General features: G+C 40.0%; 1 pseudogene; it reads left to right on the top strand.

Moving 5' to 3' along the window:
- Window positions 1-282: 282 nt before the first annotated feature.
- LOC112864256 (GTP-binding nuclear protein Ran-like) lies at window positions 283-867 on the top strand (annotated as a pseudogene).
- The last annotated feature ends 22,026 nt before the right edge of the window (window positions 868-22,893 follow it).

The raw sequence follows: 22,893 nt of genomic DNA on the forward strand, positions 1-22,893 counted from the left end.
GTATTGGAAGTCCTGGCCAGAGAAGTTAGGCAAGAAAAAGAAATAAAAGACATCTAAACTGGAAAGAAGTAGTAAAACTCACCATTTGCAGATAACATGATACTCTATACAGAAAACCCTAAAGACTCCACCGCAAAACTGTGAAAACTGATAAATGAATTTGGTAAAGTTGCAGGACACAAAACCAATATAAAGAAATTGCTTGCATTTCTACATACTAACAATGAACCATCAGAAAGAAAAATTAAGGAAACAATCCCAGGTGTAATTACATCAAGGATAATGAAAAACTGCTCGGTCAGATGGGCCGGAGACACTTCTGGGAGCAACAGCATGATGCTTGTCCAAGGAGAACCCCAAGTCCGGTTCAAACTTGTATTGGTTGGCGATGGTGGTACTGGAAAAACTATGTTCATGAAATGTCATCTGACTGGTGAGTTTGAGAAATATGCAGCCATATTGGGTGTTGAGATCCATCCCTTTGTGTTCCATGACAATAGAGGACCTATTAAGTTCAATATATGGAATACGGCTGGTCAGGGGAAATTTGGTGGGCTAGAGAGATGACTATTACATCCAAGCCCAGTGTACCATTATAATGTTTGATGTAACATCAAGGGTTTCTTACAAGAACGTGCCTGACTGGCATAGAGATCTGGTACAAATATGTGAAAACATCCCCATCATGCTGTGTGGCAACAAAGTGGACATCAAGGACAGGAAAGGTACGGCAAAATCTTCCACCATAAGACCAACCTTCAACACTATGACATTTCTGCCAAAAGTAATTACAATTTTGACCAGCCCTTCCTGTGGCTTGTTAGAAAACTAACAAGTGGAACATGTGCTTCATCTATGGGTTGCTGAAGGAAAAGAATGGGCTTCGGAGTGAATGTGACAGTGTATACACTCATTTTTTGAACCTGCATATTTAGCTGTTTTGGAACACAATTGTTTCTGAGTTTCAAATATAAGACTGCTGTAGTCACATCACAGTATCCAGTGGTGAAATCTCATTTGTCACTGTCCTTTCCATTTCTTTTAATTTAGAATTAGAATAAAGTTGTATTTCAAATATCTAAAAAAAAAAAACCCCTGAAATAGAGATAATTTAACCAGTGAGCTGAAAGACCTATTAGACACTATTAGACTATTAGGCACTAATGAAAGAAATTGAAGAAGATAAATAAATGGAAAGATATTCTGTGCTCATGGATTTGAAGAATTAGTATTGTTAAAATGTCCACACTACCCAAAGCAATCTACAGATTCAGTGCAATCTCTATCAAAATTTGAGTGGCATTTTTCACAGAAATAGAACAAACAATTCTAAAATTTGTATGGAACATTAAAGGACTCCAGATAACCAAAGCAATCCTGAGAAAGAAGAACAAAGCTGGAAGCATCATGCTCCCTGATTGTAAACTACAGTTGGAAAGTTAGAGTAATCAAAACAGTATGGTATTGGCCTAAGAACAGATATATGGATCAACGAAACAGAAGTGAAAACCCAGAAATAAACCCATACTTATATGTTCAATTAATTTATGACAAAGGAGGCAAGAATATACAATGGGGAAAGGCAGTGTCTTAAATAGTGAGGAGAAAACTGGACAGCCACATGCAAAAGAATGAAAGTGGACCACTATCTTACCCCCTACACAAAAGTTAATTCAAAATGGATACAAAACTTGAATGTAAGACCTGAAACCATAAAACTCCTAGAAGAAAACGTAAGTGGTAATCTTGACATGGGTTTGGCAAGATTTTTTGAATTTGACACAAAAATAAGGGCATCGATAGCAAAAATTAGCAGGTGGGATTACTTCAAACTAAAAAGCTTCTGCACAGCCAAGGAAACCATCAACTAAATGGAAGGCACCTAGTGAATGGGAGAAAGTGTTTGCATATCAATTTTTGATAAAAATATCCAAAAATACCTAAACCTAATAGCAAAAAAGAAGTCTGATTCAAAAATGGGCAAAGAATCTGGATAGACATTTTTCTAAAGAGCACATATTGATGGCCAATGGATACATGAAAATATGCTCAATATCACTAGTCACCAGGGAGATGCAAATTAAAGCCACAATGAGATATCACCTCAATGAGATATTACCTATTAGAATGGCTGTTATCAAAAAGACAAGAAATAAGTGTTGGTGAGAATGTAGAGAAAAGGAAATCCTGTGCACTGTTGGGGGGAATGTATATTGATGTAGCTACTACGGAAAACAGTATGACATTCCTCAAAAAATTAAAAATAGAACTATCTTATGATCCAGCAATTTTACTTCTGGGCAATTATCTGAAGAAAACAAAAACACTCAGAAAGATAGCTGCACCCCTGTGTGCATTGAAGCATGATTTACAACAGCCAAAACATGGAGACAACTTAAGTGTTCATTGATGGAAGAAGGGAAAAGAAAAGGTGGCATATATACACAATTGAATATTATTCAACCATAAAAAAGAATTAAATTATGCAATTTGTGACAGATGGAACTTGAGGGCATTATGCTAAATAAGTCAGACAGAGAAAGACTTATCTAAAGAATCTGTAGAATCTAAAAAACTGCCAAAAACAAACAAAAATCCAAGCTCATAGAAATAGGGAACAAATTGGTGGTGGCCAAAGGTGGGGGTGTCTGATAGGCAAGATGGATGAAGGAAGTGAAAAAGTACAAACTTTCGGTTATAAGTAAATCCAGGGGTGCGTGGGTGGCTCAGTTGGTTAAGCATCCAACTTTGGCTCAGGTCATGATCTTGCGGTTCGTGAGTTTGAGCCCCTCATCAGGCTCCACACTGTCAGTGTAGAGCCTACTTGGGATTTTCTCTTGTGCTCCCTCTGTCTCTCTCTCAAAATAAATAAATAAGCTTATAAAATAAATAAGTCCTGAGGATGTAATGTACAGCATGGTGACTATAGTTGATAATACCGTATTGCATATTTGAAAGGCCCTAAGAAAGTAAATCTTAAAAGTTCTCAACATAAGGAAAAAAGTCTGTAACTATGTACGGGGAGGGCTGTTGACTAGACTTAATTGTGATAATTTTGCAGTGTATACCAATACTGAGTCATGTTGCACACCTGAATCTAAAATAATGGTAACAAAACCAAACCCCTACAATTCATATTAGCTTATTAAAGCTCTGAGGAGTTCTATAGTGATGGAATCTGTCTGATTTTGCTTAAGTCAATATTTTCAAAATGTATTTTACCATGAGGTAGTGGGATAATTGTGTTCCTCCAAAAGAAATGTTTAAGTTCTGACCCCCAGTACCTGTGAATGTGACCTTATTTGGAAATAAACTTTTGCGGATGTAATCAAGTCAAGATGAGGTGTTGCTATGTGAGGGTGGGTGCTAAATCCAATGAGTGGTGTCTTTATAAGAGAAAGAAGAGGGAGGCTTAGAAAAAGACATACCTAGAGAAGAAAGTTGTGTGTTGATAGAGGCAGAGGTTGGAGTGACACAGCTACAAGCTTAGAGATGCTAAGAATCACTGGCAACAACTAGAAGCTAGGAAGAGGCAACGAAAGATTCTTTCCTAAGCCTTCAGAGGGAGCATGGTCTTGCCAACACCTTAATTTTGGACTTCTAGCCTCCAGAACTGTGAAAGAACTGATTGTTTTAAGTAGTCCAGTTTGTGGTAACTTATTATTGCAACCCTAGGAAACTAATGTGTGACTCTTTAAGACAAATAACACTAACATTCTGAGCATCACTAGATTAGAAAATAGTAGTTTAGAACATACATGGATATACATGTGGAGGTGGAGGTGTCAAACTGGCTTTGGAAATTGGGTATAAATTTCAAGAGGGGATTGGGATAGATGAGAGACATTTGGAAGTAAAGCACACAGTGGGCAGTTAAAGCCTGGGGAATGAGGAGTGGACCAGGGAGATCATTTAAACAGAAATCCCAGGAGAATAGCTATAATTGAAGGAAAATTGAAAAACAGCAAGAGAATGGGCATTAGGCATAACAGAAGAAATAAAATTTTTAAAAGATACATGCATCCCTATGTTTATTGCAGCATTATTTACGATAGCTAAATTAAAGAAGCAGCCCAAGTGTCCATCAATAGGTGAATAAAGAAGATGATTAGTAGAAGGGAGGTGTTGGGGGATGGATGAAATAGATTAAGGGGAATGAAAGCACACTTATGGGGGTGCCTGGGTGGCTCAGTCAGTTGAGTGACCAACTCTTGGTTTTGGCTCAGGTCATAATCTCGTGGTTTGTGAGAGTGAGCCCTTCGTGACCTTGCAGAGCCTGCTTGGGATTCTCTCTCTATCCCTTCCCTGCTCATGTACTCTTGTGTGCTCTCTCAAAATAAACACATAAACATTAAAAAAGGCACACTTACCGGGGTGCCTGGGTGGCTCAGTTGGTTGAGTATCCAACTTCAGCTCAGGTCATGATCTCATGGTTTGTGAGTTTGAGCCTCGCGTCAGGCTCTGTGCTGACAGCTGAGCCTGGAGCCTCCTTCGGATTCTGTCTTTTCCTCTCTCTGCCCCTCCCCACTTGTGCTCTGTCTCTCTGTCCCTCAAAAATAAATGTAAAAAAGATAAAAAAAAGCACACTTATAAAGAGCACTGAGTAATATATAGAATTGTTGAATCATATTGTACACTTGAAACTAATGTAACCTGTGTGTTAGTTATATATATTTTAATAATAAAGAAATTCTGATAACAGGAAAAAAAGACTTAATTTAGCAATTAGGAAGTCAGTAGTTATCTTTGAGAAAGCAGTTTGAGCAACTTGAAGTAGAGGCAAGCTTGCCGTGGGTCAAGGAGTGAACAACAGGGCCTTCAGTCAAAGAAGTCAAAGTAAAAGCATTTCAGTCTTCAGTCCTCCTTGAGACCTTGAAAAAGTTTTTGAAAAAAAACTTTTCTTGAAAAAATGGAAAAAAAGAAGAAAACTCTGTCTTTGATGAAATACAGAAACTTCACTATGAACAAAATCTGGCCAGTGCTGAGAAATTGAGACTAAAACTAAGGGTGGAGACTGAGAACCCAGAAATCTCCTCAGATTTTAGTAGAGTCCGATTTCTCTGGAAGTGCATGTTACAGTCTTCAGGTCCAAAGGATCCTTCATTCAGTTTCCTGGGATCTAGAGAAATGCGGCCAGAAGAGAAGTGGGCATGTCCTTCGGCAGACCCAGGTGTCAACTGGAGAAAAGTGGGAGGGTTGGAGCTGATGGGGACCCCTGTGGAGGGTCCACAGCTATGCCCTAGCCTCCTAGCTAATGGGGTGTGCAATGGGGAGGTTGGAGGGGAAGCTGTGCTCGCCAGGTTGCAACACAAATCCACATCCTAACTGAAGAGAGAGGAGGAGAAATGTGCATTCAGGATGGAGGACAAATTTGGTGAGAAGGGTTTTGAGATAATATACTACATTTAAATTTCTGGGCTGAGTCTTCAAGCAAATGGTGGCCTCAGATAGAACTGCCCCAATAAAGGTGAATAATCTTGAGAAAGGAACACATTAGACAATATACATAAGAATAGAGGAAGAAAGAGTAATCGAAAGTCAGATAACTTTCATAAATCAGGAGAGGAATTGTTCTTACGAATTTGACAAAGAATCTTAAAGATACTATAGGCAGCATCATCTCTTGGGGAGGAGGAAGCACACACATGTGCAAAATGATCGAAAAGGAGATAAGACCATAGAGAAAAAAAGAAAAAAAAAAAACAAATTGGTAGAGCTCAGTAAAAAATGAAAGGAGCGCTTGGGTGGCTCAGTTGGTTAAGTGTTTGGCTCTTGACTTCGGCTCAGGTCATGATCTCACAGTTTGTGATTTTAAGCCCTGCATCAGGCTCTCTGCTATCAGCACATGGCACATTTCGGATCCTCTGTCCCCCTTTCTCTGCACCTTTATCACTTGTACTCTCTCTCTCAAAAATAAACATTAAAAATAAATGAAAGAAATGATGAGGGACTATAAAGTCAATGCAGAGATAAGTCTCATTAAACAAAATCAGAAAAATTCAAAACATAAGGATACAATTATTAGGAAATGGTGAAGCAAAGCCTGGTTCCCCTTTTAGCTATCTCTTACTGAAGTGCTTCCCATTTTTCCTAAAAGTCTTACCTTGATGGTATATTCTATTAGTAACAGGGAAGCTGGGAATTGGATCCAGAGCAGTGGGATGAATTCTGCCATCCCTTTCACTCCTTATTTAGGTACTGATTATTCTTTTGCAATGTCTTTATCTTTTCAAGATTTCCCTTACCAATTCTCATAAGCACATTTTTCATGGCACAGAAATACTGATGGTGTAAGCTGGTGAAGGAAGGACACATGGCCAATGATTCCATGCCAGTTGTGTTTGCATCAAGAGCCACACAGACAGTAAGAAAGATATCTAGAATTCTATGGAATAAATGTCCCCAAAGCTATTTTAATTGATTAGACCTCAGCTTCATAAACCCCCTTGAACTGATGACCTTCAAGTGGTGCTCCAGCTCCACAAAGGTGAGAATGTCTTTAAACTGTGGTCTTGAACCACAGTTGGTACTGTGGTACCAAAGCCAGTGGTACTGGCTTTGAGTTGAACTGGCTGGAAGAGTCTCTCTGACAACACATTTTGTTGAAGAAGCCCACCTATCAGAGGGCAGACCCTAAATTCATCTCTCAGTGCCCTTTCCCAAGAAAGTCCATTTCCTCTGTCCAGTGAACAACTTCCTATCTTTGATTTGGGTTTTCTTTAAAGAACTTGATACCAGTGGCCAGTGGATGCATATGTGTGAATTCTCAGTCCATCCAATAATGCAATTCATGCCAAAGGTTTGACACTCAAGTCTTAATTCCCAGGAAAAATGTGACTTTATGTTACCATGTGGTTTTCTTGTTCCCTTGAGCATCACTAAGCTACAGTTGGTCTTACCTGCTAACATTCTGCATGTTAATTGGGGCTGGGAAACCTGATGGTAGGAGCTGAAACAGGTCTCAGGCCTCCTTTGGACTGTGTTGGCTAACTCTGTGTGTGTGTGTGTGTGTGTGTGTGTGTGTGTGTGTGTGTAGATCCCTAGTAGTACAAAAGAGTGCAGAAAGCTCTCCCCACAGGAAGATCTATTAGAAAGAAAATGAAATAACCTTTTAGGGCCCCACATGTGTATCACAGGCAGGCCTTGCACTAGAACAGAAGAAACCAGGGCCAGTTTTCATCATCTTAATGAATGGCGCCACCACCCACCCAGCCAGAAATTTGTGATTATCCCTGATTCTTCTCTTGCGCTCATTTTTCACATTGAACTTACCAGCAAGTTCTTTTGGTTTTACCCAAAAAGATGTGTTGAGTCTGTCTTCTCTCCATCTCACTTCTGTACTTATGCCATGCTCTCCTAAGCTCCCGTTTGGACTGTTAAAACTGTCTCCTGTTTCTCCATAGCCATGCATTTCATCCTCCAGTCCATTGTCTGCATAGTAGCCAGTACCATATAAAACGTAGACGAGGTCATGTCACTTTTCTGTTTAAATCTCCAGCAGCTTCCAGTTTGCCTCAGAATAGAATAAAAATTCCTTATCATGACCTTCAACATCTTGCATAATCTAGCCCATGCCTACCTCTCTTAGCTCACTCCAGCCACACAAGGTTTCCTTTTAGTGCCATGAATACACTATGCCCTTTCCTTTCTCACAGATTTTGGGCTGTTTCCTTCTCCTGAAAATGTTCTTTCCCTAGTCCTACATGCATGATAGCCTCTCATTTTTCAGGGCTCAAATGTCATCTGTTCAGAAAGCTTTCCTTTCTCATTGAAAGTAGGTGTATTGCATCCATTTTATTCTCTACCTCTGTCTCCTATTTCTTTCTTTCTTACATCTTTTTTTAAAGTTTATTTATTTTGAGAGAGACAGAGACAGTGCAAGTGAGGGGGGGGGGCAGAGAGAGAGAGACAGAGACAGGGACAGAGAATCCCAAGCAGGCTTCATGCTGCCAGCCCAGAACCTGATGTGGGGTTCGAACTCACAAAACCATGAGATCATGACCTGAGCCAAAACCAAGAGTCAGATGCTTAACCGACTGAGCCACCCAGGTACCCTTTTTTCTTTTTTACATCTTAGAAATATTTGTAGTTTATCACTTTCAGCTCTCTCCCCACTAGAGCAGGAACACTTTAAGAGCAAGTATGCAGTCTGTCTTGTTCTATTCACTAATGTATCCCCAGGACTTTGCACCCTCAACAAATAATTGACAGTCAACAAATAATTGAATGAATGAATGAACAGATGAATCCATTCTTGCAGACCATATATGAATGCAGAAACCTTAATGGTTGCCCATCCACATACTATGCTCCCTTTCCTTCCAGAGCTTTAAAGAAAGACATCATATTTGGGTACATTTAATTTGCAGAATCCTTTGAACTGGAATTTTTAAAATAGATGTCAACAGGTTTCCAAAAGTTGAAGTCTGTTACATATAACTCTGCAAAGGCATAGTCTGGAAGGTGACCCATTCTCCTGTGGGTTTGCATTGCGGATGGAAGTTCAGAACAATCCAACCATAAAGCAGTTCAACCACAGACCTCAACAAAGCCCTAATCATTTCTGGCCACACAGTTGTTTATATCAGCCATTGGAATTTGGCAAATAAACATAAAATGGGTGTTGATGAGGACACAATCAATTTTACATACCTCAATTTAAAAAATCATCTTGTTTATAACTAAGAAAATCATAAGACATGCCTATTTTAATCATCTTTTACATTGGGAGAGACTATTATGGAGGCAGGGTGGGAGTAGAACATTTGAATTAGATCATACAAAAAAAAAAAAGGTTAGTTTGGAAGAGTACCCTTGCTTTTAGGCATATGTGGGAGGATGAATTTTTCTTGTCTCCCTTTATTTTATCACTTTACTCCTGGTAAGAGAGAGAACTTTTAGTTTAATAATACATGACCTACTGCAAGCCAGTATAGATGGCTGTAAGAAACCAGCTATACTGCCAAGAGGAGATGTTGTTTGCCTTGCAGTGATTTTACGTAGAAGATGCTGAAAGATCACAGACAAAGCCAAGGAGAACTTAGGGAGTTTTTGACTGAAGGATCCTCTCTAACTTCTCCCTCCCCAGAATGGAGGCAAGAATCATGATCTCTGTGGTCCAGTCCAAGTGGTGCAAACTTGGATAGCACTGGCATACTGGGAGAAGGTGGAAACTGGGAAAATCAGAGGGAGAAGAGATTCTTGGTCATGCACCCAAGACTTCTGGGCATCTATCCAAGGCTAGCTGTGTACAAGTGAAGGGTCTGATCAATAAAGAAACGGCCATCCTGCATCTTTCAGATTTCAGGGGAGCTTGTATCAGCTCATAGTAGGATATTTTCCTTCTGGTAGAGGATTATGCCTGCATTCCAGGTCCTCTGAGATATTTGGGAGGGATGGAGAGAGATAAGGTTGAATTTATGTAAAAGTTTTATCTAGAATCTCATTAGCAAGAAGGCTACCTGTGTCTAAAATAGTCTCCTCCAAATTGACATTTGGAAACTGCAGACCTCAGCTATTTCCTCTAGGGTCTTTGAGGCTCCTTCCCACACTGTGTATACAGGTGACATTATTTTATCTTTTTTCTTTGCATCCCCTTAAAGTTGATTTAAAGTCTTTTTTATGTTTGGTGGAAAAATACAAAGATTCTGGACGGATGCACTTAAACATAATGTTGCTAATAAGTCTACTATCTAATTGTGGCTGTTAATGCAAAATTTAATGATATTTCAGCTGGTATGATTAGCATTTAATCATTTTTTATCATGGTGATACTGCATTTACTGTCTTTCTGCTTTGAAGATGTCAGCAGTCTCCTCTATTTATTTAGAATTTTATGTGTTGGAGACATTGGCTTTAGAATTTTAAGGTTTGACGCCATGAATGCTTAAAGAAAGTTATTTGCATTTCTGCAGACTGCAGATGATTCCTGGTTCTTTTGGTTCTTGGTCTGTTTTGTACAGGTCCAGTGTAAGAGTTTTGAGACTATCTGAGCCTTCAGCACGTGTCCATTAGCTGCATAACCTGGGCAAATCATTAACCTAACTGGGCTTCAGATTCTTGATCTGGCAACTGGGGATAATAATACCTGACCTCCTGGGGGTAGTTATGAGCATCAGCTGAGAGGTGCATGAAAGTGTCTTAAAAATTCATAAATTGTTAAATGAATTAAGATGGCTTTCGTGATGTTTGTTGTTGTTATCATCATCATCATCTAAATTAACCCAGTATGGAGGCTTAGAAAAATCAGTGGTGATTACAGTAGTCATCCCTTTTCTGCAGTTTCAGTTACCTATAGTCAATGATGGTCTGGAAGCAGATGGTCTTCCTTATGACCTATGGTCAGGCCAGTAGTTGTCTAATGTTAGGTCACATGCCTGTATCCTTCACTTCATCTCCTCACACAGGCATTTTACTGTCTTGCATCATCCTAAGAAGAAGGGTGAGTACAGTACAATATTTTGAGAGAGACAATAATCTCATAACTTTTATTACAGCATGTTGTTAAAATTGTTCTATATTTAGTTATTGTTAATCTCTTACTGTGCCTAATTTGTAAGATAAACTTTATCATAATTATGCATGCTTAGGAAAAAAACATAGTATGTATGTTGTATTCAGTACTTTCTGTGGTTTCAGACATCTACTGGAGGTCTTGGAGTGTATCCCTGTGGATAAAGTGGGGAGACTACCATATTTGTTAGGCCAAATAACAAATTTGGCTTTTTGACACAATTCTCTACCATGCTGTGAGCACCCAAAGGACTTTTTAAAAAATTATTTTAAAAAATGTTTATTTATTTTAGAGAGAGAGTGCATGAGCAAGGAAGGGGTTGAGAGAGGGGGACACAGAATCCGAAGCAAGCTCTAGACTCTGAGCTGTCAGGCTCAGAGCCTGATGTGGGGCTTGAACTCACAAACTTTGAAATCATGACCTGAGCCGAAGTCTGATGCTTAACCGCTTAACCAACTGAACCACCCAGGAACCCTATCCCTAGGACTTTTAAATGTGGATTTGATTCACAAGAAACATTTGAGAAAAACAATTGTATAAAGGAAGGTCATCCTATAACAAAATGAAAAGTGATTCTTCCTCTTCATCTATGAGTGACAAGGCATTGTCACATTGATTACCTAATTTCATCTTTTTTGGGAAACAGAGAACAGGTGCTGTTAAGCCATTTAGATGTAAGAAAAATCTTAGGTACAGGAAGCAAAATCAAAGGTTCAAGGTGTCTTAACAAGCAGGATGCTTTGTTGAGTGGACACCTAAGTAAAAGGTAAGAGGTAAGGAGCTGAGATTAAAGAACCTACACTGAAGGGAAACCAGGCCAGTAGAACAGAAACAAAGTAGAACAGAAACGAAGAGCTTTGGAGAGGCGAGGAGGAGTTGTAGCGGTGGACTTAGAGTGGTCCCTTTGTGAGGCCTGGGCTCCCCAAATAACTGCTGCTTTGTCATAGACTTTTTTTTTTTTCTGGTCACCAGATTATCCTCCCAACTAGTTGAAACATGCAGGCTTTAAGAGTGCTGGTGGAGGCAAGTGGATGGTTTTATTTGAATATTAGGTATTAAAATGCTTGGTGAAGCCCCTGTGGATGGGTATAGCCTTCTCAAAATGAGTCTAGGTGAAACTTAATTCACATGCTAAACAGAGAGGGTCAGTTTTCTGGGTGGGCAGCCTGAGGCAACACGTCACACAGCATGCTTAATAGATACAGTACACCGTAGGAGCTTACTAGATAATCATTGACGGAAGGGATTGTGTTGTAGGCCTATCTGACCCACTGACAGCTAACACAAATACAGCCTTTCCATTGTGCCTGACTGAGGGCTTTCCATATGTTTAACTAACTTACACTAAAACCCTCTGAGTTAGGTGCTGTTATCACCATTGTACACGTGAAAAACCTGAAGTATAGCAAGGTTAAGTAACTTGTCCAGGGCTAGAAAGTGGTGGAATTGAGATTTGAACCAAGATAATTTGACTGGAAACACCGTGCCGCTAATAGTCTAGTCACCTGCATCTACGTTTCCTTTTGTAATAGCTCACGGTTCTCAGAGTTGGCACATATATGCATTCTTGTACCAGTTTGTGTACATGAAAAATGTACACTGTCTTCTATGGGGGAGTTAATGGGCTTTTAAAGGTAAAGTTAGCCTTATGGGTTAATGTTAGAATTTAACCCCATCTTAAGATGAAACTGCATTGTGCCATTAAATAGTCACAATACTATGAGCTGTGTGTTTGTGTCATTTAGGATTCTTGAATACAAGTAACAGAAACCCACTGGGACCAACTTAAGTCAATGATGTTACTTTTTTCCCCTAAAAATGTAAAAATCGGGTTTATTGAACTGTCACTTATATACATTAACATTCACTGTAGTGTATAAACTCATACAGTCATGTCACCCCCATTACAGTCAAGATATAGAACATTTCTGTCACCCCAGAAAGTTCCCTCATGCCCCATTGTAGCAAACCTTCTTGCTGTCTCTAGTCATTGGCAACTACTAATCTATTTCTGTCCTGTAGTTTTGCCTTTTCCCAGCCCCAATATCAATGGCTCATATCCTACATAGCCTTTTGAATGTGGCTTTTTCCTTCAGATTCATTCATGCCTATATCTGCATCAGTTGTTGGTTTCTTTTTATTGCTGAGAAGTATTCTGTCGTATGAATGTGCCACAGTTTGTTTATGCATTCACCGGTTGAAAGATATTGGGGTTGTTTCCAGTTTTTGATGATTATGAATAAAACTGCTATAAATATCCGTGTATAGCTTTTGAGTGCATACATGTTTTCATGTCTCTTGAGTAAAAATATCTAATCCTGGGACGGTTGAGTCATCGTTAAGTGTATATTTGATTTTAGAAGCAGTAGCCAAGCTGTTTTCTGTAAGGCCTGTGTGGTTTACATTCCCATCAGCAGTGAGTTCCAGTAGCTCCCCTCCTCACCAGCTGTGGGTATTCTCCGTGTTCATCCTAGCAGTGCTAAGGGTGGGGCAGTGCTACCTCTCCGTGGCCTTGATTTGTACTTCCCGAATGAGTCAAGATGTTGAGCACCTTTTCCTGGGCTTATTTGCCACACGTATCTCTGCTTTTGGTGATGTTTCTGTTCACATCTTTGCCGGACTTTTTCTTGGGTTCTTTGTGTTATTATTTTAGTTTTGAGAGTTCTTTGTATATTTGAAGTCTTTTATCTGATGTGTGTTTTGCAGATACTTTGTACCTGTGGTTTGCCTTTCTCTTAATGTTGTCTTACCAAAAACAAAAAAAACAAATTCAAAATTTTGATGGAGTCCAATTAATTTTTTTATGGATTGCAGTTTTTATGTCATATCTAATAAATCTTTACCTAACTCAAAGTCATAGAGATTTTCTCCTATGTTTCTTCTTGAACTTTTATAGTTTTGGGGTGTACATTTAGGTTTACGATGCATTTCAAGTTAATTTTTGTGTATGTTGCAAAGTATTGATTGAGGGTCAATTTATGATATATTTTTTGAGTTTTTGATACATTTTTTGATCTATATAATTTTATTTAATGTTTGTTTTATTTTTGAAAGAGAGCATGAATGGAGGGAGGGGTAGAGGGAGAAGGAGACACAGAATCTGAAGCAGGCTCCAGGTTGAGCTGTCAGCACAAAGCCCGATTCAGGGCTCGAACCCACAAACCGTGAGATCATGACCTGAGCTGAAATTGGACGCTTAACTGACTGAGCCATCCAGGTGCCCCTGATTTATTATATTTTTTGATTTATAGATTTCCAATTATTCCAGCATCCTTTGTCATAAAGACTTGTCTTTCTCCACTGAATTGCTTTGCACCATTGTAAACAACCAATTGACAACATATTTACAGGTCTGTTTCTGGACTTGTATTTTTTTCTGTATTCTAAGCACTTTTAATAGATTACTTCTCTTAATTCTCACAACACATACCTATTATGATAGAGGAAATTGAGTCACAGGGAATTTAAATACTAGTTTGGGGTCATGGAGCTGGAGGGTAGTAACTGGGCTTTGAATGTTGGCAGCCTAGTTCCTTACCCTAGATCCTAAACCACTATCCTATTCAGTCCTGCTGAGGTCTCAGAGAATCCAAGAGAGAGAGGGTGCCAGCAGCCATAGAAACAGCATCCAGCCTGAGAATAGAATATGTCTGGGATCTACTATCTTAGTCCTCTGTTCCTTGTGGGGGGGGGGGGCATATTCTCCTTCAGATTGGCTTTCTCTGCTTAAAGTCCATATACTGGGAAACAGTAGCTCCCAAATTTTCATCTTCTCTCAGAGAAGGAGTAGTCAGACTGGCTGGATTTCAGAATCAAATCTAAATTCATAAGGAAGAACCTGACTAGCTCGGCCAGAGGCAGGAGGCGCAGCCCCAGATATTCTCCCCTTATCCATCCAGTTTACCATGGCTAGGATGAGCACTGAGTGGAGGCACCTCTGACAGGCCCACCTTGGCCAAGTGTAGGTCTTGGTATAATCAAACTACAGGAGCAGAGTCAAAGCTGGTTGCTGAGGATGCAGTGCTGTAAACAGGCAGATAATGTGGGGGAGAGGAAGATCTCCCAAAGGGGGTGGGGACAAGGCTACATTATGACTTTTGTGGGCCCTCAACACTGAAGCCTTTGTAGACCTCTTTCTTCATACGTATATTAACATTTATATTTTATGACCTCTTGATATAAAGATGAATGCAATCCAGGCTAGATTATATTAATTATCTTCTGGTCCTAAAAGAAGTTAAACCATTTTGGTGAGCCCCTAAAAGCATCATGGGTCCTGGGCACTGTGGCTACTGTACCTAATGGTTCAGAAGTCTGTGCTGGGGAAGTGCCATGAAGAAATTGAACAAGCATCTGCTAAATACGATCGTTCCCATTTCTATTAACACAGAAGCTGAAGCTTGGTGAGGCAATAACAGAATAACTGGTAGGTCTTTTGATGGCAAGAGGGCTTTTCAGTGTGGCATGCCAGAGGGATTTCCAAGTTATGTTCTAACAGGACCTCTCCTGGCTGGCTAACTGTTTTTTGTTCTTCAGTGGCCTCAGGCAGAGATACACTTTCTTGGTTCTCATTTCTCTTGATCCTTTCAGCCTACCTAACTAGATGAATTGCTCTTCAGACCTTGAAACCTAGAAGCAGGATGTTGGTGGGGATGTCCACATTTTCTCATCTGTTTATTCCTTCAGGTGAGACTATCGGTCCTCCACTTTGGCAAGACAAGCCAACAGACTATGAGTTTTCCAGTTGCACTTTGGTATAGTTACATATATGAAGAGCCCCATTCATAAGTGTGTTCACTTGTTCATTTATTCTTTCATTTGTGCCACCTTTAAAAGTTTTTAAAATGTGTTTATTTATTTTGAGAGAGAGGGAGGGAGAGAGAGCATCCCAACCAGGGTCTGCACCATTAGCACAAAGCCCGATGTAGGGCTTGAACCCACAGACTGTGAGATCATGACCTGAACCAAATCAAGAGTTGGATGCTGAACCATCTGAGCCACCCAGGTGCTCCATTTGTGCTGCCTTTTATATAGCATCAGGTGCTATGGGAAGTGCTGGGAATACAGTTTGCAGATGGAGTTTCTGTACTTTTGGAGCTCCTAGTCTAGTCTAGAATTATTTAGTTAAAAGTGAGGTAAAATTCATAAAGACAAAGCAGCTTATATGATGACAGACCTTCTATGTCACCAGGGAATATAATGGTGTGGGGTGGGATCTATGAACTTAATTTAGTCTGAGGTCACTGCCACTGTGTGAAAGCAGCCTCCTGGACAAAACCTGAAGGATGAGCCATGTAGAGGCTTGGGGATGAGGGCAAGGGGAGGTAAGGAGGGAAGAAAATCTATGGGGAGCCCTTGAGCAGGTTCAAGGACTCAAAAATGCCAGTGTGGCTGGAGTACAGCAAGCAAAGGGCAAGGTGGTGGAATGAGTCTAGAAGGGTAGGCAGGAGGCAGATTCTTCAGGGTCGCTTAGGCAATGTGGAGAGTTTTGAAGCTGGTCCTAAGAGCAATGAGAGCTATATGGAAGGTTTTAAGGAGAGGAGTGACGTGATCACATTTCTTTCTGTTTCTTTTCCCTCCCTCCTTAGCTCTTTTTTTCCCTTTCCCCACCCCTCTGTTTTTACATAAAATCATTCTGAGTTTCTGTTCCATTTTCAGATACATGCAGGCCTATAAAACTTCAAATACACCCATTCTTACCATATGTTCACCGACATGCTCTTTTGCCAGGAAGCAGCTTGCATTCTTTTAAAGGTTAATGTCAACGCAGGTCAGCCTTAGTTAAATAGACCAAATTGGGAATTACTAATACCAAATTGACAATACCCTAACTTAACATTCAGTGGCCATCAACCTGACCTTGAGCAAGAACTCTCACATTTGCAGAAGCCAATGCTTCTTGCTGAGTGGGCAGGGACAGCCAGTGATTCGCACATAGGGACCATCCCCTACTGTTGTAGTGGCTGGTCGCGTAGAGACAGTATGAATTATTCATGTGAGGAAGACAAATTAGAGTTAGAACCAGGTGCGCTGCCTTCTCTCGTGAGGACTCTGCCAATTAGGATAAAGAAGGAACTCGTGCTCCATCCAGCCACAGTCTCGCTCTGTTATACCGTGCTTAACCCAGATTCCCGAACTGGGTTTGGAAATGGATTAGTGGATGATGAGCTTGTTTTAAAGGTGATACAGTCTTCAGGAGAAAGGGAGAGTTAACTCTACCAGTGATTTTAAAAGTAAAAAGCAAGGTTCAAAGGGAATGGTTTTAACAGTGTTTGCTACAGAAAGCCTGTTAAATGAGGTAAGTTCATTTTGGAGAAGCAGCTATTGCTGTTGAGGTACAAAAGCTAGAATAGGTCTGAGACCTAATCTCAGACAAGGACATACCTTGCTGGGGCTCTGTTTAGACAATGTCTAGAATGATGGCATAGCAAGGGACTTAAGGATTCATTGGTCTGATTTGTGCAAGTTATTCCAAGGCCATGTGCCTTGGGAATGAGAACAAACTGGTTATTGCTCTTAGGCACCTTAAGTAAGACTAGCTGTGGTGAAAGGCAACAGCCTTGTCATATCTGCTGTGTCGCCAGCCGGGGATGGATGATCTTGATTGAACATCATAGGGTGGGGGGTGGATATAGTGAAGGTTTGGAAGTCCTATCTATGCTTCTAAATAGGGCTATGATGATCTTTTTGCTCTGTATTCTCATCTGTTCTCAGGATGTGTCCTAAGTGTAGAAATAAATGAAACTAACTTTCTTTTCATTATCAAGGACAAGTAGTTAATCAACAAACATTTACTAAGCACTTGCTCTGCATACAGCATTGCTAAGAGCTGGTGTGAGTTCATACAATTGTTAAGACTTTGGCCTTCGGAGAGAGAATAATGAAGACAAGTGATAATCTAAGACCAGATAGACCTTATCCCTAAGAAGTGGCTTCCGTTAGGGAGGATAAGACTGGTCAGGGGAGATTATCTAGAGGAAGTGACATGGGAGCGGGCCTTGGAGAGTAAATAATAGTAAAGAGGAGGAGAGGGGCCAGTACAAGAGGGCAGAAAGGAGTTTATGCATCATTGGATTCCATGGCCAAAGAAGTGTGGTTCCCCTTATATGTTAGAAGGCTTAGATGATCTTTGTGGTAGTTTGCTTGGGCTGCCATAGCAGAATACCACAGACCAGGGGACCTAAACAACATAAATATTTTCTCACAGCTCTGGAGGGTAGAAGTCCAAGATCAAGGTGTCAGCAGAGTTAGTTTCTGGTGAGGCCTCTTGCAGATGGCCACCTTCTTGCTGTGTCCTCCTTTGGCCTTTCTATGTGCATGTATTCCTGGTGTCTCTTCTTCTAAGGACAGCAGCCCTACTGGATTGGGTCCCACTGCTATGGTTTCATTTAACCTTAATTACTTCTTTGAAGGCCCTATCTCCAAATACAGTCACATTGGTGGTTAGGGCTTCAGGGACACAATTCAGTCCATAACCATCCAATAACACTTTCAGATCTGAAGTGACCTAAAGTGTGTGTGTGTGTGTGTGTGTGTGTGTGTGTGTGTGTGTGTGTATTCCTATTTTCTAGAGATTTACTGAATGTACAGGTAAATTCAAGGGAGATCATAATTCTGTTCCAGAGACTTAAGAAACCTAGAAATGTGTTTTGCTCAACATGCACATGGAAAGCACAACTCTTAGGCCTAAGGCAGTTATTTCAGTGACCCATTCGCCAGCCCCTTCAATTCCTCTCCCTCTTCTTTTGCCACATGTCCTCTTTCATTAGCAGACTTCATTGAATCACACCATCCTCTCCATCCACTTCTCCTGGGCAGCTAGGTTAAGCAGGGTAAATAAGTACCACAGGCTTATAGCTCCTACCCTCACCTGTGTGTAAGGATCACTTTTTACTTGTCTCCACTCAGCTTCCTCTTGCATTCTGTATCTGTTAGGATTCCAGATGGGAAACAAATGTCACAGCCCAATTTTAGGAGCATTTAATGAGAAGAATGTCTGCCCAAAGGATGGAGAAGGGCCCTGGGGCTAGCAAAGGAGGGAAAACCACTACTATACCTAAGCTGATGGGGAAAAGGAATCCACTCAGACTGTGACTCTAAGCGGAGGCCTCCCAGCAGAAGCCACCAGCCACTGGCAGCCCATGGCCAGGTAGAAAGACCTGGAAAAAATATCCCAAACCTTCCTTTCTTCTACTGGTTGAAACCAGCCAAAGCCAGAGGGTAGGGAAAATGGCTGGTACAATCCATAGCTGCCAGCATCTCAGGACACAGAGCAGGGTGGAGAAGTATGGAGAATGGATCTAGGGGGCTAAAAGAGAATATGCCACACACCAGCCTTACAGAAACAGTTCCAGACCTTTGTCATTCTCTTCAGACTGTTTGCCTCTGCTTATCTGTCTCTCTCTCAAAGCATGAATCTATTCCATTTTTCTCAATGGGAATAAGAGGCACTTCTCTTATTCTTCCTTCCTCTTCACTTTTGATTCTAATTGTTGTCATATTACCTTCTCCTTCCCACAACAAAAATCTCTGCCCATAAAACACCACACATGACTCTAGGGTCTTCTACATAAATAATCTTCATTCTTCCATGTATCTTCAGTTTCTCCCAACAATTTGGCTCTTTGCTTTTAAGTTTATAAACATAGTCAAATATCTCCCAAACCCCAAATAAGCTTTTCCATTTGGTAATCTTTCCCCTCCATGTTGTTGCTGTATCTGCTCCTTTCTTTTTGCGATTTTCAGAAATAGACACTGTCCTCATTGGCTCTGATTCCTTATTGGCATCACCTGTTGTCTGGATCCTGCCTCCCTCGTCCTATCCCATTGAAAATGCTCTTGTTAAAGGTCCCCAGTGACCTCTTTGATGCCAACTCTGGTTTTCTGTTTTCAGTCATCATCTTATCCCTCCTTTGTAGCATTCAACTTGAAGGAAGAAGTAGCCAGCTAAAGAAAGGCAAAAATAAGGGAGAGATTGAATACCTCAAGCGTCTTATTTAGGTTTTGCATTTCCAGAACCTATTGTACAGTAGGCAGACATGAAACAAATATATGTTGAAGGATAAAGTGAATGAATGGAATATCTCCAGTGTTTTGATGTTGGATAAGCATATCTTACATGTAAACACTGAAAGAAGCAATAATAACACACTCTAGCAAAATAACAAAAAAAAAATCAATGAACAAACTTCAAGGAGATTCTGGTAAAATGTTGCTTTGTATTGTTAGTGGAGAGAAAAGTAAGGTAGAATACAATACAGAAAGATGCAGGCAATTAACGATGCTCAGGTTGAGAAAAATGATCAATCATCACAAAGAATTCATTTTGTTAAAAATACCTTTAAAAGGGTGAAAGATTTGTATGATCTGAAGAGAACACAGAGTATATTACTCAGCCATTAAAAAGAGTGAAACCTTGCCATTTGCAGTGACGTGGATGGAGCTATAGTGTATTATACTAAGTAAAATAGTCAGAGAAAGACAAATACCATATGATTTCATTCATACGTGGAATTTAAGAAGCAAAACAGATGATCATATAGGAAGGAAAAAAAAGAGAGGGAGGCAAACCATAAGAGACTCTTTATCATAGAGAACAAACTGAGGGTTGATACAGGGAGGGGACTAGAGGATGGGCTAGATGGGTGTTGGGCATTTGTTGGGATGAGCACCGGGTGTTGTATGTAAGTGATGAATCACTGGGTTCTACTCCTGAAACCAATATTATACTATATGTTAACTAACTAGATTTTAAATAAAAATTTGGAAAAAAAAATACAGTAAGAAAATAACAGAAATTAATATGGAAAAAAATGTTCACATATTGTCTAGCCTAGGGGATCAAGAGTAACAGGGTAACTTATTTTACAATATATGGCATACTACAGATCACTGTAAACTTAAACATGCACACAGAATCAGCATAGCTCACAACTCCTACGGTATTGATGTGAATAGAAAAGGATAATTACACGGCCCCTGAAACAACAGGATCCTTCTATATAAAAATACATAAAAAGTGACTTAATGTGAAATGAAGTGCCTACTTCCAAAAATTATTTACTTTTAAAAACTATACTTTTTAAAAAATACACTTTTACATTTCCTTTTAAAAGTTAATTCTAAATATTCTGATAAATTTAAAAAATGATTCTCCTTGTTCTTTGCATGTTCTCAGTAGAGAAAACTGATTTCTATCATTCTTCAGCAACATTTGGGTTGGGGAACCTTACTGAAGGATAATGTGCAATGATTTATTATCAGGATTAGCAGTGAAAGTCTGAGTGATGATCAAAAGTACTCATCCCCAAATTCATAAAACTTGTCTATCAGAGAGTTTCCAGCCCTTAGAATGGCCTCAGCTAAATCATATAGTATGTACACCATTATACTGTAATTCACAAATTATGTTATTTTTATGCTGAACTCTAATGTTGAATACTCTTTACTATCACGATGCTAATTAAAACTCTTTCTAATATCACTTATCACATCTAAACTTTACTTTTGTTAACTTTCTGATGTATTTCCTGGAATGTGGTTGTTCCTCCAGATCAGTGAAGACATTGAAAACTTGTGTGTGACCTTTCCAGATTCCTCTAGTAGCCTCACTGAATAGTGTGACAAGGTTTTCGCTCTGAGAAGGTAATCTTCCTCTTGTAACTTGTGCTGAACTTAGTCTAATCATGCTCTTTCCAAAGCTCATGACTTAAACAGAGCATTACATGGGTCACTTCTTCCCTAAGATGGTTTCTTTTCTAGGTCAAGAAATTTAATATGAATGCACCCATGGGGAAAGAATTAGGGTGACTTATTTCTAAATATAATTCCCAGTAGAAGCAGGACTAATGTCTGAAGAATGTCAGAGCCTCATAAAGGTTCTCAAGGTAGGAACTGCTTACATTTCTCTTGGATTCTCACCTGGTGGCATGATCACATGGTTACAGATTCAGAAACTGTCTAGAGGAGAACCCCTACACTGATCTCTGAAAGAAAGGGTGTCTGTGGGAGAAAGTTACCTCCAAGCTGACAGTTGTTGAGCTCCATGTTGGTCTGATATATTGGAGCCCATCCCCTAGGAAATAGAAACTTAAAAAGAAAAAAAAAGTACTTGGAAGTTATTGATTCAGAGATGATTGATTAAATCTTTTTTTTTTTTTTAATGTTTTATTTATTCTTGAGAGAGAGAGAGACAGAGCATGAGTGAGGGAGGGGCAGAGAGAGAGCAGGACACAGAATCTGAAGCAGGCTTCAGGCTTTGAGGTGTCAGCACAGAGCCTGACGCGGGGCTCAAATCCACAAGCGGTGAGATCATGACCTGAGCCGAAGTTGGACGTTCAACCGACTGAGCCACCCAGGCGCCCCCCCTTTATGTTTTGATGATTGATTAAATCTTGAATCAAAGATATGATATATACCTGTTTGATGAGCTAGCCCCATATCTTCCCCATATCCTCTTTAATGTGAAGTATTTGAACAATACAGAAAAGTATAAAGAGTAACAGATCACCCCTCCCACCATCTGTATTTAAGTTTGTTTTGGGTCTTCTTAATAAAGCTCATCCTCTTTAATCTTCTGCAAAATAATTGTATAAGATGGGGACAATAGTTTCTTAAGAGTTTGGAGAATGTTAACTATAAAACTAGTGTCTTTTGGGGGGGGGAAGTGGTGGAAGTTGACTACTGAGTCTTTTTAATTGCAGTGGTTTATTCTCACCCCTTTTTTTTTTTTAATTTTTTTTTTCAACGTTTATTTATTTTTGGGACAGAGAGAGACAGAGCATGAACGGGGGAGGGGCAGAGAGAGAGGGAGACACAGAATCGGAAACAGGCTCCAGGCTTCGAGCCATCAGCCCAGAGCCTGACGTGGGGCTCGAACTCCCGGACCAGGAGATCGTGACCTGGCTGAAGTCGGACGCTTAACCGACTGCGCCACCCAGGCGCCCCTATTCTCACCCTTTTGAGTCAGTTTTAGGAATATAATCTTTTCAGAAAATTGTGTGTTTCATCTATGTTTCAAAAAATTTTTGGCATTAAGTTGATAATAGTGTTTTCTAATATATTTTAGAATCTCTACTGTATCTGGGGTCCCTGGGTGGCTCAGTTGGTTATGCATCCGACTCTTGGTTTCAGCTCAGGTCATGGTCTTGCAGTTTGTGAGTTCTAGCTCCGCATCAGGCTCTGTGCTGACAGTGTGGAGCCTGCTTGGGATTCTCTCTCCCTCCCTCTCTCTTTGCCCCTCTCTCACTTTCGCTTTCTCAAAATAAATAAACTTAAAAAAAAAAAAGAATCTGCATTGTATCTGTAGTATTTCTTCCTTCTTATTTCTATCATGACTAATACATCTTCACTTTTCAATTTTTGAATTGATCTCATAAGCA

The sequence above is a fragment of the Puma concolor genome, chromosome C1, assembly GCF_028749965.1.
Source record: "Puma concolor isolate L17-30 chromosome C1, mPumCon1.1.hap2, whole genome shotgun sequence".
Lineage (NCBI taxonomy): Eukaryota > Metazoa > Chordata > Mammalia > Carnivora > Felidae > Puma > Puma concolor.